This window comes from Musca domestica, unplaced genomic scaffold (genome assembly GCF_030504385.1).
Source record: "Musca domestica strain aabys unplaced genomic scaffold, Musca_domestica.polishedcontigs.V.1.1 56, whole genome shotgun sequence".
NCBI lineage: Eukaryota > Metazoa > Arthropoda > Insecta > Diptera > Muscidae > Musca > Musca domestica.
In genome coordinates, this window is record NW_026712356.1 from 2,593,140 (window position 1) to 2,609,750 (window position 16,611).

Here is a 16,611-nt window from a genome sequence, read left to right on the forward strand (position 1 = left end):
TCATCATTTAATGGCAAGATGTGAATGTGAGCCATTGACATTAAACGAGGAATGTTTTTTATGTTTGACAAATAGTCAGACATGTCAATAGCTTAGCTGACGGAGATAGAAGCGAAGTTATTTGAAGAAAGTTGTACATATCAACAGTATTAACTAGTATACTGTAAAATCCTCCATCGTAAACCTATATGGGTGATTTGAGTAAAATTTTAGCAACTTACTTCATTTTGTTCGGAAGCTCTAGTGTGTTGCAACAGATGGACGGACATAGAATTTTATGCTGATCAGGAATATACAAACTTTGTGGGTCAAACGCCATATTTTTTTTTTAAATTTTATTGAATGAAAGCAAAAAATGCCGGAAATAGCATCACATTTTAGAACAAGTTTAGAATTGTTCGAATTGGTCACCTTTGTCACGAATTATGGCCTTTAAACGGCCAAGGAAACCGTCACACGCTGCCCGAATGTTGCTCTGTGGTATTTTAGCCCACTCCCGGCGAAGCGCTTGCTTGATGTGATCGACACTTTGGTATTTTTTAGTACCAACCTTTCTTTCCAAAATACTCCAGACATAATAGTCCAACGGATTGGTATCCGGATATTTTGGTGGCCATTGTGCGCTGGCAATGAAGGGAGAAACCTCATTTTGTAACCATTCTTTGGTGGTGCGTGCTGAATGCGATGGTGCTGAGTCCTGTTGGAATGTCCAAGGTCTGTGGCCAAAATGCTTGCGTGCCCAAGGCTTTAATACACCCTCCAGAATATTTTCGCGATAATATTCGGCATTTATTCTAATGCCACGCTCGATTAATACGAGCGGAGAGCGACCACCGGCTGTTATGGCGGCTCAAACCAACACCATGGCCGGCGCTTGAGTTCTGACGGCCAACCGAAGGTGCACATTTTAAGCTGACCTCTTTGGCAACTAAACACGATCATTTTGTTTGCTTACAAGCTGCTGGACAACGAATGTTTTCTCTTTGGAGAAAACTAAATTCAGCAGTTCACCACTTTCGGCCAAGCGAACCAACTCTTTACCTCTTTTGAGTCTATTTTCTTTTTGTTGCGGTGTAAGTTATTGCACTTTTTGGAATTTCAATGGCTTTACTCCGAGCTCATTTTTCAATATTTTCCGAATGGAATATTGCGATATGTTCAGCTCACGAGCCATTTTTCGGCCACTGCGGGGTTCAATCAGTTCGAACCATTTCTGCTGATGTTGCTGTTTTCTTCCGTCTACTTCCTTGACGAGATTTATTAACATTTAAATGCTGGAGTGCCACTTGTGGTTTTTCTGCCAAATATAAAGAAATCACACTATCACGCCTGAATTCCATCACGAATAAATTTTTTTTTTTTTAAACAATATAATGAGCTGTTAGTGGAATAATTTTAACAGCTGTCGGGCGAGTGGCTTAAAAATAACAACAGTCTTAAGTTGATTGCAGTTTTTTCATCACCACCTGTATGTTTACGATATATGTGTTTATTTCTCTTTCGAAACGAGCTTAATGATTTGAATCTACAGTGGTTGCAACAAATGGACGGGCATAGAATTTTATGTTGATCAAGAATATGTAAACTTTATGGGGTCATATATACATATTTCATACACACCAAACGTCAAATATACTATACCCTCCACACTACTGTAATCAGTATAAAAATTTCCATAATATGATCGCATAAAAACCACCTAAGCAGTTATACAAGTGTTTCCTCCATACGACGCATACTATGGATCAGTTATTAATGCTTACGAAAAATTTCTCAATTTACCTGATGGATCGCATTACAATCATAAATCAGTGATTTAAGGCATTTTTTCGCTTTTCGAAGAAAATAAATTATATAAACATACCTTTATCAATGGATATTAAGTCTCATTTATAAATTAAATACCTTAGAAGGTAATATATTTTGTGGCTGAAAAGCCGACAACGAAAAAACTCTGTTAAATAATTTATTGTGCGTATGATCTTAACCTTGAAATATGTTATAGATATTTTTTGGAATGACCGCAGAAATGGGAATTTAGTGGAATAAAATGTGGGAGTGGAAGAATATTCGGATTTTAAGTTTAATTTATGTATGTCGCCACGATGCTGTTTATGACAATGTTAGTTAGTATTCGTTTCACAAATTTCAGCTTCAATTTAAAATATTTTAATTCTTTTTATACTCTTAGTCATATGACTACAGAGGGTATATATCATTAGATACGGCTAAAACGTGCCTTACCGTAATAACGGTAACCCTAGGTCTCTAGGACCAAATAAATTCAGAACATTTGGAGTCGATCTAGCGGTGTCCCCGGTGTCTCTCGAAAGGAGTATCGGATTTGGCTCAAACCTGGTACATCGTAATATTATTGTCAAACTAAGATTGTGTTCTGAGATGGACAACGTCAGTCCACTGCTCTTAGTACCTTTCCCACAAAAGGTCAAAATTTGCAAAGAAAATGATTTACCTCATCGAAAGAGAAATGATCATTCGATTTTGTGCATACTTTGCAACTCACAACATTATTTTCAGAGAAAATGGAGAATATCTCCCTCACAAATGGTCAAAATTTAGAATAATTATGACTCTCATAAATGCGAAATAAGCATCTGACTCAATCTTAATATTTCTACTAACACAAGATCTGGTGCGAATATGGAATATATTGGACTACTGCTTCTGGTACCTTCCCCAGAAAGGGAATACAAAATGTGAAATAAAGGTTCGATTGTCTTCAAATTTCGCAAATCCCAATACTTTTATTTACATAGATCTGGTGTGAAGGTAGGATATATGGGTCCACTCTTCTGGTACCTCCCACACAATGTGACAAAAATTTTTAATAATTATATCCCTCATAAAATACGAAATAGGCATCAGATTCTCTGCACATCTCACATAATTTAATATTTGTACTGACGCAAGTTCCGTTTTTAATAATGATAGACATACGTCTCCCCATCTAGTACCTCTCCCACAATGCTTCACGGTTTTCAATACATATATCTCCCATAATATGTAAAACACCAGATTATTCCCAAAGATTTAGTGGTAGATATTTGATTTCTTTTAAATTTTTCACATCCCAATATTTTTATCAGTATTAGGTGATGTGGAATGTTTTGGTCCATGTATCTGGTACCTCAAGCATACATAATTATTACGGGCACGTTGTAATATATTCAGGGTGAGATGAAAAAACTGCAACCAACTTCAGACTGCAGTTATTTCTAAGCCACTTATCCGACAGCTGTTAAAATTATTCCAGTGACAGCTCATTATATTGTTTACAAGCATACAAAAGCTTTTTGGTGAGCATTTTCCAGAAAAAAAGCAACGGAAAGAAAATGGATTCAAAAGAGCTTAAGAGTTGCTTCTCCTGGCCGAAAGTGGTGAACTGCCGAATTTCCAGCAGTTTGTAAACAAACAAAATGATCGTGTTTACTTGCCAAAGAGGTCAGTTGAAAATGTGCAGAACTCAAGCACCGGCCTTGGTGATGGTGTGGGCCGCCATAACAGCCGATGGCCGCTCTCTCTCTCTCTCTCTCGTATTAATCAGAATAAATGCCGAATATTATCGCGAAAATATTCTGGAGGGTGTATTAAAGCCTTGGGCACGCAAACATATTGGCCGCAGACTTTGGACATTTCAACAGGACTCAGCACCATCGCACTCAGCTGGCACCACCCAAGAATGGTTACAACAGGAGGTTCCTCGCTTCATTTTCAGCGTACAAGGGCCACCAAAATCTCCGGATACCAATCCGTTGGACTATTGTGTCTGGAGTATTTTGGAAATCAAGGTTGGCACTAAAAATCACCTCAAGCAAGCGCTTCGCCGGGAATGGACCATAATACCACAGAGCAACATTCGGGCAGCGTGTGAGGGTTTCATTGGCCGTTTGAAGGCCATAGTTTGTAACATAGATGATCAATTGGAACAAATCTAAACTTATTCTAAAATTTGATGCTATTTAGAAATAGCCTCTTCACTCATGATTACTTTCGATGAATAATCATCTACTTTTTGGTGGTGATTAAGGATGGCTTGAGCGTATGTTAGGCGCTTCCATGACATCCTTGGATACAACAGCAATACCCTCTGCAGAACGGATACTCCGGGGTCTGCCACGTCTGGCAGCGTCTTTTGTTGTGCTAGTGTCTTCGGGGCGAGCGGCTAAATTTCCCAGTGTTTCACAAGTAGGCGTTGGACGGCCAGGAAATCTGCGACAAAATTCACGTTGTGCTAACGTCACCGACCGATTAGTGGTATAATCAGCAATATTCCGTGTTCTGGAGCAGTGTAGCGTAACATTGTTCATTAACGTGCATTTCGCATGTGTTTCACATTAGGGGTCAATAGTAAAATGTATAGCATTTTCTGATAGGTCGATTACTTTTGGCGCCACCTTGTATATGTTTTAACCGATTTAAATTTTTTCTCTTAAGCATTCTTAAAAGACATACATACCACAAGGATGATATTTGGTCCTATAGATAACATACAACATAAAATAATCTCCGTCAAATTTAGTGAAAGTCAATTAAGATATAATTTCTATCCATCTGATTTCAAGTTTTAACCGCTCTAAAGCCGTAGTAAACATTCGATAGGGATTATTGTTGGTATTATTTACTTCACGCAAACTCTCAATATGAGCGTATATTTTTGCCTCAGGCATAGTGCTAAATATGTATAGTGGCCTATATCATAAAGTCGGCCGCTCCCGATTTTTGTTCTTTGTCAGCTGATTAAAAAATCTTAACCAGAGAGGGGTTAAATTTTAGGATTTCAGACCAGACTTCAAATCTGACGCAACTTCTAGCTTGTTTGTAGCAAGACAATAAGTACATACCAGATCCAATAAGAAATAACCAGATCCTTTTTGAGCACACGAAAAATGGTACCTAATTATTTAGAATACCGGCATTTGAACACAGCAGACATTGCGACCTCGTTTTCGCCGTCTTTAAAAAATCTAAAATAATGAAAATTATAAAAACCTTGTTTACTACAACGCTTGTCTATGATGATATGCATTTTTCACTATTTACAAGAGTGTCACCGCAACCATTCATAGTCTATATTTAGTTATTTATACAGAGGCGCTAACGTGTTTCCAGGAACATTGCATCCTTTGTATTAAAGATTAATGACTTAGTCTGCGTTTTTTTCATTGTCCCCTTTCAGCTACCTACTATAATGTAACTATGACGTATGAATGTGTGCCACAAGACAGCCAACAATGCACAAATACATATAGGTAAGTATGACGTAGTTTTGTGGGTCGATCTGCAAGCTCATACACACATTTGTGGGCGGCATTTATATGCGAAAAGTAAGTGGGATGTCAATCGGGTGGTAATATTTTTCAACACGAATTACTTGGGTGGGAACCTACGTGAGCGAGCAGACATAGCAATAAAAGACAAAAGGACATTTGCAAATTCGTAAAAAAGACAACCTTCACACGACGTAGAAAAAGGATGATGAAAATTCAATAAAAGATTACAATGAGTGTTTGTGGCATTCTTTTTTGTGTATTTAGAGGATTATAGAAATAATTGTTGAAATGAGAACTGACATTTTTTGGATACTTAAAATCGAAATTTTTCAAATAACAAACACGTGGTTTTCTTGGTGTACTTACCAATTTTGTAGAGATGCTGCTGATGGTCACTCAATTTTGAATTATATAAGCTTGTATTGTTGGTAATGAATTCAACAAATTATTTTATTTTATCATATTCCATAAACTCTTTTCAGTATATTTATGATTATTAGTAAATTTTATTTACTTTTTTGGAATTACTTCACAGAAACTGAAATTTTACTTTTAACCCGCAATATAACTTTTTTACACACCTTCTCTTTATGTATGCCGCCGAAAAACTGATTTCTAATGGCCAAAAATATAACGTTGCTCTTTGCCAAGATGGTCTGCAAAGGATGCTATGCAAAAGGATGGTTGGTTGGTTGGTCTTTCATTGAAACAAGAACTCACAGCACAGAATCCAAAGTGTCCCTTCTCTCTTTGTCTCTCGCTCTCTCCGTTTTGGTGTCCTTCCATGTGTATGCACACAAATGTTTGTTTGCCCGCCTTTAAACACCGCCACCAAGCTTCGTCAATTTTTGTCCGAATGAATACTGAATGGCGGTATGTGTACTCCACACAGATACAACGTAAATCTCTGTTGGTATGCTGTGTGTGCATGTGACGTAGTTTTAACCGCAGACAAGTCGAATGTTTTTTATACCCTCCACCATAGTATGGGGGGCATACAAAGTTTGTCATTCCGTTTGTATCACCTCGAAATATACATTTTAGACCCCAGAAAGTATATATATTCTTAATCAACATAAAATTCTATGTCGATTTATCAATGTCCGTCCTTCTGTGGAAATCTCTCTAGCTTCCGAACGAAATTATGTAGGTTGATAGAATTTTACTCAAAGGTGTATTATGTCTGCAGGACTTTTGGCATTGAAAATGGGCCATGTAGGTCCACGTCTTCGTATAGCCCCCATATAACGGTACCTCCCGATATTCGGTATTTTGATGATTTTAGCGACATTATTTGCCGGAATTGTTTCAAATTTGGTATTTGAAGTTCGTAATGAATACTACAGCCTATGACAGAAAATTGTCTGTATAGGTCCACGTCTTCGTATAGCCCCCATATAACGGTACCCTCCGGTATTCGGTATTTTGACGATTTTAGCGACATTATTTAGCGGATTTATTTCAAATTTTGTATTTGAAGTTTGTAACGGATATTACAGCCTATGACAGAAAATTGTCTGTGCAGGTCTACGTCTTCGTATAGCCCCCATATAACGGAACCCCCGATATTCGGTATTATGATGATTTTAACGACATTATCTACCGGAATTATTTCAAATTTTGTATTTGAAGTTCGTAACGGATACTACAGCCTATGACAGAAAATTGTCTGTGCAGGTCCACGTTTTATAACCACCATGGTACCTCCCTATATTCGGTATTTTGAAGATTTTAGCTACATTATAAATATTTTTTTTTTCAAGTTACGAATTTGAATATTGTAATAGCTTGTGATAAAATTTGCCTATGCAGGTCCACGTCTTCGTATAGACCCTAATATACGGCTACATTCGGTATTTTTAAGATTTAAACAGAATTTTAGAGGGATTTAATTTTTTTGAAAATTATTAAATTTGTACCAAATGGTGGAGAGTATTGAGTGTTCGGCCCGGCCGAATTTACAGCTTTTTTACTTGTTTTTTTCTATATGAGTGCTACACAGCGTGGGTGCTGTGTTAAGTTGTTTCCTATGACATATTAGCGATATCAGAGATTTCGTTAGAATAAGTAATAACTAAATGTACATAAATGAAATCAAATAAATAGAAAATTAGATTAAATACCCTCCGTCAGGAGAACAACCGAAAGAATCGTATCGGACCTAAATAAATATGACATAAATATTGCGACAGGCCAGGTTTGGAATATACAATTTTATTGACTGAAAGCAAAAAATGTCGGATATAGCATCAAATTTTAGAATAAGTTTAGATTTATTCGAATTGGTCACCTTTGGCACGAATTATGGCCTTCAAACGGCCAATGAAACCGTCACGCGTTGCCCGAATGTTGCTCTGTGTTTACAATCTGCTGGAAAACGAATGTTTTCTCATCGAAGAAAACCAAATTCGGCAGTTCACCACTTTCGGCCAAGCGAATATTTGCCGAATGGAATATTGCGATATGTTCAGCTCACGAGCCATTTCCACGTGGGTTTCGATCAAGTCGCTTCTTTACTTTTCGAACCATTTCTGCTGATGTTGCTGTTTTCTTCCGTTCACTTCCTTGACGTCGGGCTACGCTACCAGTGTCACGGTAACGAGCGATGTTACGAGACACAAAAGATTTATTCACATTTAACGATAGAAACTCGTGGTTTTCAGCCAAATATAAAGAAATCACACTATCACCCTTGAATTCCATCACGAATAATTTTTTTTCTGGAAAATTCTCACCAAAATACTTTTGTACGCTTGTAATATAATGAGTTATCACTGGAATTTTAACAGTTGTCGAACGAGTGGCTTAGAAATGACAACAGTCTAAAGTTGGTTGTAGTTTTTTCATCTCACCCTGTATATATGTGATTGGGCAGACCAAAACGTGCCACATTGAAGTAACAGATTTAGACCCTAGGTCTCTGTAGACCAAATCCGTTTCAGTCGTGAAGATGAAACATATAGGACAGCAGATGGTGTTTAAAGTTCGTCTGATTGTCGTTAAAGTTCGTGTATCTCAATATTTCTATCAACATACGGTCGGGTGTAAATATGGAATATGTCGATCTACCCTTTCTGGTGCCTTCTCCACAAAATACGAAACATATTGATTACCCACAAAACTGGAAATAAGTTATTACTGAAAATCTTAATATTTTCATCAGTATAAGTATTATGTGTTTTAATAACCCACTCTTTCTTCTACCTCCTCCTCAAAACGTCAACATCTTTCAAAGAAATATGTTCAACAATCTCAAATAAAGGGGAGGGAATAGTCGATATAGTCTAAACCTGGCACGTCACAATAATTATATCAGACTTAGGTCATATGCGAAAAAAACCAGTAAGGAAAAATCAAAAGTCGAGCGGGGCCGACTAATTGTGACCAAATAACATTGCTGTATAGTGCTTTATATAACTTCGATAAGGATCATATTTAACAAGTAAGCAAAGGCTATAGTCGTGCGGGACCGACCATGTGATACCCGACAACACTACAATATGTAATAGGCCCCCTTACGTCCAAATCTATTTTGGAAAAATTTTTCAGTTTTTGGTTTATTTGAACCCCTAAATATGTTGCAATCATCTCAAATGGAAAAAAATGAGGCCCTCTGTATCTCAAATTTAGACTCATCTATATGATTTGCTTGTATACGATATGCTGCTATATTCGTCAACGAAATCAGCATAAAAAAGCCAGAAGTTCGCCTTTTGTGTATTTCGGATATCGTCTGTAAGTAATGTTAGTATTTTTTCACACAAAAGTAGTGGTCCATTCTATCCGCTGTCCTAAACTCTAACTTCATGTGAGATTTCGTGTCCTTTGTTTTTTATTTGTGACCTTTATAACGGCTGCAAAATCAGGAAATTTTTTAGTTGTTGTTCCATTTCAACCCCTAAATATATTGCAGACATCTTTGAAAACAATAGGCCTAGCCCTTCTGAGCCTAACCCTACCCTTGTGAAAATTTTCGTGAGGATCGGACGATAATTGCAATCTGTATATAATAACCCCAACCTGTGTTGTAAGGTGAAAAAATATTATATTTTGTAATATTTATATTTTCAATATTAAGTCAAATTGAAAAAATTGCATGCGATAAAAAATATGAAAAAATAAAAAAATGTCAGAAAATACCACAAAATTTATATCAACATCATTATGCGATTTTTTTCGAAGGTATATACTATATTATTTGGCAGAGGTTTTTTGAGCTGCCTCTGATGTCCGGTATCAAATATCATTTGTTGTGGAGTGCGAATGAAAAATATGTATATGTATGTAAATCTGTAATACGTATGTAAATCTGAACCGATCTTGACAAAATTTGAAACGCTTATTTAAGAAATGTGTCTAATAACTTGTACCAAAGATCATTGTTGCAGAGTGCATATTACCCTTGTGAAGGACCTAAACCCAAAATCGTATGAAACATATATATGGGAGCTATAGCTATATCTGAGTCGATTTTCACCAAAATAAAAGTACTTTTTTCTAGGCTGAATTCGTTCAGAATTGCAAAAATTCAGTCCATTTGGGCTGGTATAAGCCATTTGGGCACAATAAACATGAAATCAGTCGAAGATATATATATAGGAGCTACATCGAAATTTGAATCGATCTTGATAAAAATTGGTAGAGGTATTTCTGGGCTGTATCTGATATCTGGTACCAAATATCATTGTTCTGTAGTGTATATTTCGAATGTGAGGGACTTAATCATTAAATCGGATTAAACATATATATGGGAGCTATAGCTATATCTGAACCGATGTTCACCAAATTTGATGTACTTGCTTCTAGACTGAATTCGGTTGGATGTGCCAAAATTCAGGTCATTTGGACTTATATTGGCCATTTGGTGCACAATTAACCCGAAATCGGTTGAAGATATATGTGTTATCTATATCTAAATCTGATCCGATTATCAACCCAATTTCAATAGGGCTCGTCCTAGTTTCATATCAATCGGATAATAAATGCGACCTGCATTTTGTTCACAAAAATACATGGACAGACGGGCGGACTGACATGCATAAATCGACTTAGAAAGTGATTCTATAAAGATCCTTAAAAGTAACTATGGGTCTATCTCGCTTCCTTCTCCATGTAACAAACAAATGCACAAAGACATAATACACTATGTGGTGTAGGGTATACAAATTGAAGGACATTCTGCCCAAAAATCAAAGGTTTTTTTAAGAATTCTGACCAATACGTTTGATTATTTGTTTTTATTTCCCGGACAAAAATTTTACATTTTTAAAGGACTTCTTCAAGGACCTCTCAGGTCGAAGTCTAATCAAAATCGACAACCGACTACCCAGCATTCAAAGGTTTGCCCAAAACAACTATGTATCTCCTATTTTTTACTATTGGAGCCGGGAGTGTATAACTTAATAATACATTTTTGAATAAATCGGATATACTTATCCTTGCATCCATACATTTGCACACTGAAGTAACAGGTACATCTTTAGTCGTGTTAGACCGGTTACAATTCCCACTGCGCTTGATTTTCGCTAACGTTGGCTTTTGTCCTATGTACATACAGACAAATCGTTTGCAGAAGTTCATTCCATGTCTACAATGGAACCTTTACTTGCATACATACATATATATTAAGAAAGCCTTATTTCCATGACTTGTCTTTTGCTTGGATGGTTAGTCTGCAAATTACATGTTTGAGAAGATGCTATCTCTTCGTATTTTGAATTCTGGTTGTCGTTTAAATATGCAGCCAAACAAAAACACAACTACATACAATTAAATGTTTTGTTTTTGTTCAACAATCTTCATCCGCAGTTCGTCGTCGTTCAGACTAAGTCAGGCTGTCTTTCATCAAATCACAACTGAAGTTAATGATGATGTTCCCGAAAAAGTTGGCAAAAACTAAAGAAATTTCAAATTTCTTATTTTTTCCATTTTTGGAAGTTTTATTGTGAAACCCCTTCCTTTATTTGTTGTTCTCCAAATTCAGGTTTTGAATTTCAATCCATATTTCAGGCGTTTTTTGTTGTTGTGAATAGTGATTATGTTGAACAATGCTCTTGTTCTTTTTTTTTTATTTGGTAATATATGTTGTTGCTGTATGTGTTTTATGTTGCACGCGTTGTTGTTGAATGTGTTTGAGTGTGTTTGTGTTAAGGTTGTTAGACGAGGACTTCGTGATTTCAATGTGAACAAGGTCAGCTCATGGTGGTTGAAGGTTTTTTTTTTTGAGGGCAATGGTAGCTCTCAAGTCTCTCGTTGCTGCAAAGGTCGTCGATGCGCAAGACAGAAAGTCGTTCCTTTTCGTGATTTTTTTTATTTGGCATAAAGACAGAGCGTATATTTTTAAGTGTTGGAAAGTGTTTAATGGAAGCTTAGCAACACATAAGCAGCAAATTGGTCAAATTTTGTCGGTTTTTATTAGAATTGATAGTCATTCGCCTTTAACTGCAAACTAAATTGAAATTTTTATGATTTGGGTTCGCTAAACATAATCCGATTATAACCTAACAACAAATGTTGGTCTACCCTAACTAAGGATGATAAAAATAAAACTAGAATTAATGATGCTAAAATGCATTAAAATAAATTGAAAAAAACAAAAATCGTTGCATTTAAGAAATCTTGAAGCACAAACATTTTGATTTTGTTATAAAATTTGAATCTTCGAAGAAATTTGTTATAACAATTTGGAAGATATCCTGGCCGACTTTAAAGAAAACCTTGAGAGATGTCATAATCAGAACGTGGAATGATTAAAGTAAATTTTAAAAGATTTTCTGATCAGAAATCTGTTTTTTGTTGGATATTCCTAAAAACAATCTGTATTTTTAGGAATATATTGAAGGATATGATAAAAGATAAAAAATTTGGACTTTTTATTGAAAGACGTCATGAACAAAAATCTTTGATTTCTAAGAATACGCTTAAATTTGATGAAAAATCGGAGAATTTAAAGAACATTTAGAAAGAGGTTCTTATAAAAAATCATAATTTTGTATGTGATTTTGGATAGAGATCCTAATTAAAAATCGTGGATTTCAAAGAAATTTTCAAATGTAATCTTTTTAAATATTAACAAGTAAAAAACCTGTAAGTTCGGCCCGGCCGAAATTCGTTCCAAAAGGTGGAGGGTATACCTTTTGGAACGAATTTGGCAATACTCAAAAACAATAAAATTCGTTAAAAATTATCTCAAAATCTTAAAAATACTGAATATAGCCGTCATATTAGGGTCTAAACGACGACGTGGAGCTGTATAGGTAACTTCTGCCATAAGCCATTACAATATTCAAATGCGAAACTTGCAAAAAAAATTGGTAATAATGTAGCTAAAATCATCAAAATACCGAATATCGGGAGGTACCGTTATATGGGGACTATACGAAGACGCTGACCTATACAGACAATTTTCTTTCATAAGCTGCAGTATCAATTACGAACTTAAAATACCAAAATTGAAACAATTCCGGCGAATAAAATCGCTAAAATCATCAAAATACCGAATATCAGGAGGTACCGTTATATGGGGCCAATACGAAGACGTGGACCTGCACAGATAATCTGCTGTAATATGCTGTAGTATCCATTACGAACTTCAAATACCAAATTTGAAACAATTCCGGTGAGTAATGTCGCTAAAATCACCAAAATACCGAATTTCGGGAGGTACCGTTATATGGGGGCTATACCAAAACGTGGACCCACATGGCCCATTTTCAATACCAAAAGTCCTGCAGACATAATACACATTTGAGTAAAATTTTTTTAATCTACTTCATTTCGTTCGGAAGCTAGAGTGATTACCACAGACGGACGGACGAACGGACGGACACCCTAGTGGAGGGTATAAAAGGATGACAGAAAATTCGAGATTTTCAAGGACATTTGAGAGTTGTCCTTACCAAAAATATGTGTTTTTCACGGACGTAATTTTTTTAAAGAAATCGTGTATTTTTTTAGAATATTTGACCAAATCTGACCAAAAGTCTTGTTATTTTTCTCTTTTCTTTAACAAAATGTTGAAATTTTTTAACAAATTTGACCTAACTAACAATGGTGAATTGCTTAAAAAATATTTTTAAACATTTCTTGGACACAAATATATAGTACTATTTTCAAAGCTGTTAAAATTAATTCAGTGACAGCTCATTATATTGTTCACAAGCGTACAAAAACATTTTGGTGAGAATTTTCCAAAAAAAAGTTATTCGTGATGGAATTCAACCGTGATAGTGCAATTTCTTATATTTGGCTGGAAAACCAAAAGTGGCTATCGTAGAGCACTCCAGCATTTAAATGTGAATAAACCTTTTGTGTCTCGTGCCATCGCTCGTTAGCGTGATATTGGTAGCGTAGCCCGACGTCAAGGAAGTGGACGGAAGAAAACAGCAACATCAGCAGAAATGGTTCGAAAATTAAAGAAGCAACTTGATCAAAACCCGCGTAGCGGCTCGTGAGATGAACATATCGCAATAGTCCATTCGGCAAATATTGAAATATGAGCTCGGGGTAAAGCCATTGAAATTCTAAAAAGGGCAAGAACTTAAACCGCAACGGAAAGAAAATAGACTCAAAAGAGCTAAAGAGTTGCTTCGCTTGGCCGAAAGTGGTGAACTGCCGAATTTGGTTTTCTCCGATGAGAAAGCATTCGTTGTTCAGCAGTTTGTAAGCAATCAAAATAATCATGTTTACTTGCCAAAAAGGTCAGCAGAAAATGTGCACCTTCGGTTGGCCATCAGAACTCAAGCGCCGGCAATGGTGATGGTGTGGGCCGCCATTACAGCCGATGGTCGCTCTCCGCTCGTATTAATCGACCGTGACATCAGAATAAATGCTGAATATTATCGCGAAAATATTCTGGAGGGTGCATTAAAGCCTTGGGCACGCTAACATTTTGGCGGCAGACCTTGGACATTCCAACAGGACTCAGCGCCATCTCACTCAGCACGCGCCACCCAAGAATGGTTACATAATGAGGTTCCTCGCTTTATTTCCAGCGCACAATGACCATCAAAATCTTCGGATACCAATACGTTGGACTATTGTGTCTGGAGTATTTTGGAAAGCAAGGTTGGCACTAAAAATGTCGATCACCTCAAGCAAGCGCTTCGCCGGGAATGGGCCAAAATACCGCAGAGCAACTTTGGAGCAGCGTGTGACGGTTTCATTGGCCGTTTGAAGGCCATAATTCGTGCTAAGGGTGACCAATTCGAACAAATCTAAACTTATTCTAACATTTGATGCTATTTTCAACATTTTTTTGCTTTCAATCAATAAAATTTAAAAAAAATGTAAAAATTATGGCATTTGACGTTGTTGCAGCTTTTTTATATCACCCTGTATGTACATTATGGGGTCTACGATGAATATTTAGGGATGTCCCTCTTGGTGTTGCAGTTTTTTTATCTTACCCTGTATATATATATATATGGGGTCTACCACGAACATTTAGGGATGTCCCTCTTGGTGGAGGGTATAAAAATATCAACTTCCATGTGTTTCTTCTTGTTAGTTTGCTTTGAAAGTTGTACACAAGTGTTTGAAAGTTTGTAGACTTGCTGCATTCATACATCCGTGGGATATTTAGACATCTACTAAACTTGGCCAGTAGAATTGACTTTAGTTTGTAGCGTTTGGGATTTTACATTATTAGAAATTAATCGGAAATTCCATGCAACAGGTTTTTACTCCCAATTTCGTTTATCACACATCGATAAAATGTGTTATGTCAACATGTCAATAAAGCTTTGACAAAGTGGTGATTAATGTAAGCGCACAATTAAGCTAGTTGCAATTTAAAAATAAAGAATATAAAACTTATTTATGAAAAATGATTTCTAAAACAAGTTCAGCAAAAATTGTGCGAAGAAATATAATACCAACTAATGGTGTTGGTCTACATTCAACCTTGGAAAAATTTAATTAGATTCAAAATTTGAAAAAAATATATATCGCTTACAAACGCATAGCCGAAATGTCAATGAACATGAACTAAGCCAATGACATAAATCACACTAAGATATGTGTGATTTGCACACGAAAAACTTGAATAAATAATTATTATTACAGTATTATTGCAGTTTAAGAGTTGGAAATTCCAAGTTCAGATGATGGTGTTAAAGTATAGGAATGGACGTCCCATAGTAATAGTTTTCATTATTTTTGTTATAGCTCAAATTCAATATAAAGATAGAATGAAACAAAATATTCTTAAAATTTGGTATGAAACATGATTTATATCAATTTGTATGTCGATAGTATAGGGTGCATAAATACACCGGAGAGTGTCCACTTCTTACTTAGTGATGGTTAACAAAAACAGAATTTTACGGAACTTTGGTATACCTTAAAATGTGAAGTTCCGAGCATCCTTCCGTATTCTGCCAAAAAGAGTGAGCCTAATGCAAATTTTCAACAATGTAGCTATAATCGATCGCTCATCTCCAATGCGGGTCAATTTTTGACATTCGGATACAGTTATAAAAAAGGTTACCTCTGCATTAGGAGAGAGCATCATATAAAACTTCAATTCACTACACCTTTCTATACCCTCCGCAATAGTATGGAGGGTGTATTAACTTCGTCATTCCGTGTGTAAAACCTGGAAATATACATTTTAGACCCCACAAAGTATTTTTATACCCTCCACCTTGGAAAGGAGGGTATATTAAATTTGTCATTCCGTTTGTAACATCCGTAAATATTCGTCGTAGACCCCATAAAGTATATATATTCATAATCAGCATAAAATTCTAAGTCGATTTAACGATGTCCGCTTGTCTGTCTGTCCGTTGAAATCACGATACAGCCCACATTATTTGACGTAGAGCGCCAAAATTTAGCAGAGCAATTGGTAATGTGTCTAGGATGGTTGGTATTGAAAATGAGATATATCGGTCCACGTTCTGGTATAGTCCCCATATAACGGTACCTCCCGATATTCGGTATTTTGATGATTTATGCCACATTTTTTCACGGATTTGTCTGAAAATTGGTATTTGTAGGTCCCTGTACGTGTGGCAAAACATTGCATGTATAGGACCACGTTTTGGTATAGTCCCCATATAACGGTACCTCCCGATATTCGGTAATTTGATGATTTTTGCCACATTTTTTTCACGTATTTGTCTAAAAATTGGTATTTGTAATGCATGTGTAGGTCCATGATTTGGTATAGCCCCCATATAACGGTACCCTCCGATATTCGGTATTTTGATGGTTTTTGCCACATTTCTTCTAATGTTTCCTTTACCCTAAGGTGGGGGGTATTAAAAGTTTGGCCCGACCGAACTTAATGTTCTTTTACTTGTTATTCTTCATTAAC

The 16,611-nt window shown here is 36.1% G+C and overlaps 1 protein-coding gene across 1 annotated transcript in view; it reads right to left on the minus strand.

The window, feature by feature from the left end:
- Positions 1-5,882, minus strand: part of LOC101891780 (Y+L amino acid transporter 2) — a 61,301-nt gene extending 55,419 nt beyond the window's left edge. Inside the window, exon 1 of the mRNA XM_059128632.1 lies at positions 5,658-5,882. The gene's annotated coding sequence lies outside the window, so the exon portion shown is untranslated. The remainder of the gene's footprint in view (positions 1-5,657) is intronic.
- Positions 5,883-16,611: the final 10,729 nt, after the last annotated feature.